Source organism: Setaria italica, chromosome I (genome assembly GCF_000263155.2).
Source record: "Setaria italica strain Yugu1 chromosome I, Setaria_italica_v2.0, whole genome shotgun sequence".
NCBI classification, from domain to species: domain Eukaryota; kingdom Viridiplantae; phylum Streptophyta; class Magnoliopsida; order Poales; family Poaceae; genus Setaria; species Setaria italica.
Genome location: NC_028450.1, coordinates 25,841,685 through 25,845,391, shown reverse-complemented (window position 1 = coordinate 25,845,391; position 3,707 = coordinate 25,841,685). Strand labels below are relative to the sequence as shown.

The following is a 3,707-nucleotide window of genomic DNA, read 5'->3' as shown; positions in this document are numbered from 1 at the left end:
TTGCAGTTGCTGATGCATGAATGGAGCAGAGCAGAGCAGAGAACACTAGCAAAAGCGAGAGTGTTGGGGAGCATCGTCGACCTTGTGGTAGTGGAGCTGGTGACTGCTGCCGTGGAGTTGCAAGCTCGGGAGCTCTGGTTGTAGCGCGGCTAAAGGCGGAGGCTGATGAGACTGTCGGATGTTTGTGGGGGCAGGGAGACGGCAAAAGGGAGGAGTTTGGGGATGGTTTGTGTGCTCGGTGTGGCGGGGCGCGCTGTGGCCGGGCTTATTTATAGGCACATCCATCTCTCCTACATTCCTACCCCAGTAGACGGCGCCGTTCCCGAGTCCTGACGTGTAGCTTCTAGGAACATTGTAGTACACAATGGTTCGTGGGGCTGCCATGTGGGCCCTTGGTGGCTATGTGGTCCACAATCTTAGCGGTTCATGCTCATGATCAAGGGGTGATATAGGGCTTCTACAATGTCTACTGCATGACCATAGTTAAAATTAGGACAATAGAAGAGATTTGCAATACTATGATGAAATGTAGAGCCGACATAGTTTAGACATTATTCAATCTCTATGATATGTACTCCTGAACTAAAGTCTAAATGCGTCTTGTTTTGATGTTGGTGTGGCCCTCCTCTCTCTCTTTCCTCTAACAATCTTGTTGATGATAGAGAGAAACCCCACCCATAGACTAGCGGATTTTATGTATTACAGATTTATTAGATAGATATGATTTTTACTCACATTAGATTAACAAGGTGCCTAAACATTTTGCACTTACAGTTATGTGCGCCTATTCTTCAAACTTCTTGGTGCTACACATAACACTTTTAGTTTTAATTTATCAGGTGACATAAAAGTGAGGTTTTGTCATGCGTAGAGTGTATTGTCTTTTAAACGGATTGTGAGCGATTATTTGAATAAAAATTTAAGGGTGTTTAGACGAGGAAACTTGTTTTCTTTAGGAATTTTGGGGCAAAATTGCGTACACTCGAGAAATGAGGTGTGAGGGTAAAATGGGGATAAAACAAAAGAAGGTAGGGGCAGAGAGGGAGGGCTTCCAATGATGATTATGATGATGGGCCTTGGCCGGCCCAAGATCTGTAATGATAGCTCATCTCCCTGGGTCATCGCTCATCATCGCATCTCTGTGTTCTCTTGTGCCCCCTTCCTTTTCTCCCCTGATGAATCCCTTCTCATCTTATCAACCAGACCTGTCTGCTTTACCCTCCCTTCATGCATCATGATGAATTTATGATCAACACCGTCCAACCCAAATGAACTCCTCGCAATTTGAATTTTCCGTCCCACCTCACCTCACCTCACCTGATAGTTTGCACTGTTTTTCTTTTGAACAGTTTTGGACCATCAATTACGCTAGTGCAGTTCTGCTTCCTTGGATAATGTCTCTCTAACAGTGCAATTTTAGCTCCTGCTAGTAGTAACGAAGCATCAGCTCTTTGGCTGCTTTGTCACAGGCCCAGATACGATCCGGATTGCGATCTTGACCCCGAAGATTCGACCGTGGATGATGAATGAAGCCTTGACCTGAACCCCCGTTCAAAACAAGTCTTGGCCTGAATCCATCAGCTGCCTTCATTTCGCCACTAACACACAGCATTCTTTCTTTTTTTTTGTTGGCCCCTGAAGAGACACTGCCGCCTTCACTGTTTTCCCCTACAAATAAGACCCTGGCAGAACACTGCAATCTTGACCAAGAACACTATTGCTGCAGCTTTGCAGCTGCTGCTGCATGCATCCATGGACATCATGCAGCAGACGAGCTACAAACAAAGATCCAATCCCAAAGGGAGCGCAAGCATGATTACGAAATAAAAGCGAGGCCATCATTGTACGCTGTTAGTAGTAGTAGTGATTATTTCTCCGAATCCGCCATCGATCGATGCCTTGCCGAACTACTGAGAGGCCATTGCTGCCACTGCCATGCCACTACGGTGTCTCGGAGCTTTCTCGGTGGCGGTGCCGCCGCCCACTGGCGAGGAGAATATACTGCTAGGCTAAGCTAGCCGAGTACCACGGGGCGCAGGGCAGGCACTCGATCGCGGGCAGCGGACGGAAATCGAAAGCTCCTCTTGCTCGATTCGGCGGGGGTTGGATTCTTCTTCGTTGCCCCTTTTTCGCTTTGGGGATGGATGAGGACAGGATGAGCAGCAGAGTTGGAAGGAAAAGCGGAAGGGGATATCTGTATAGGGACGGGCGATGCCATGATGCAATGCAGCAGCGCAGAGGAGAGCCAGCCAAGTACTTGGTGCTCTGTGCAAGTGCATCATGGCGCTTGGCATTAGTAGACATCAGCTTGTAGCTCCGTCAGCAAGCTAGCTTGCTATCTATCTGCACATCACAATGTCGCTGCAGACTATTCTGTTGTGTTTATTTACTTGGCCTTCTGTGTTTCAAGTTTTTTGTTCCTCTAACATTTGCACTGTATGTTATGTTACAGCAATGAAAATAGATATCTAGGTCCTGCAGCAGTTTGAATGTGGAAAAGGAAAAGGAGCTCCTGCAAATATTAGGCAAAACATTAATGAGCTGCACGCATGGTTTCTCGAAACGAATGATGGGACGCGCGCAGTTGCAATGAAGTGCATGGGCAGAAAAAGCTACTAATGGTCCAGCTGCAAAAGGAAGGAGAAGATCAGAATTCAGAAGAAGAAGAACGAAGCACCATGCACCATGCACCATGCAGCAGAGCCTCGCAGTAGCCCAGTACGTCCGTGTCCGTTCACGATGGCGCAGCAGGGCGGTCAACGCGACGCATCGATTTGTTCCGTGGAAAACTTTTTCTCGATCGATCGTCTTGTTGCACTGCTTGCACATATCGGCAGCGTACCAGCTCCATGGAGCCAGGAAATTAAAAAAAAACAGCATGCACAGATGCATGATGCCAGTGTCAGGCGACAGAGGGTAAGAATTATCGTGGAGCAGAGACCTCAGAGCTCCAATGATGAGGGTAGCCACAATGGAAGGGAAAGTGGTCTTTGTAAAGGTGAGTTTGATAGTACGGCTAAACTTTAGGCCTGTCACATCAAATATTCGGATACTAATTACAATTGAACATGAGCTAATTACAAAACTAATAGCAGAATCCTTAGGTTAAATCGCGAGACGAATCTATTAAGCCTAATTAATCCATTATTAGTGAATGGTTAATGTAGCACCACATTGTCAAATCATGAACTAATTAGACTTGATAGATTCATCTCGCGATTTAGCTTAGGAATTATGCAATTAATTTTGTAATTAACGTGTGTTTAATACTCCTAATTAGTATAAACATCCGTGACGAGTTAAAGTTTAATCCATATTTCCCAAACATCCGTTTAATCCATGTTTCCCAAACACCCCTTAATCGTACGTAGCTTAGGTCACCATCGTTTCCATAGCTCATTACCATATGGCTAAAGCCCGACCATAAGAATAAAATATTAATATCCTCTGCCATCTCCTCCCACCCGCTGCCCCGTTGGGGCTACCGGCAACAACCGCGATGGAATGGACCGGGGAGGTTGGGGACGACGGAGGTCGGAGAGGACGCGCCGTCCAGCTGGTGGCGGCAGAGAGAAGACCGACGGACGGCACGAGGGAAGAAGGCCGGCCGGCGGCGGCGGCCACTTGACGGCCTGCGGGAAGGAGGCCCCTCGGGGCGGCGGCCACCCGACTGCAAGCTGGAAGGAGGCCCCTAGGAGCAACGGTCA

The 3,707-nt window shown here is 47.6% G+C and overlaps 1 protein-coding gene across 1 annotated transcript in view; it reads right to left on the bottom strand.

The window, feature by feature from the left end:
- The window catches only part of LOC101777334 (protein LITTLE ZIPPER 3), a 920-nt gene extending 683 nt beyond the window's left edge, over nucleotides 1-237 (bottom strand). Inside the window, exon 1 of the mRNA XM_004952579.2 lies at nucleotides 82-237. The gene's annotated coding sequence lies outside the window, so the exon portion shown is untranslated. The remainder of the gene's footprint in view (nucleotides 1-81) is intronic.
- Between the last annotated feature and the right edge of the window lie 3,470 nt (nucleotides 238-3,707).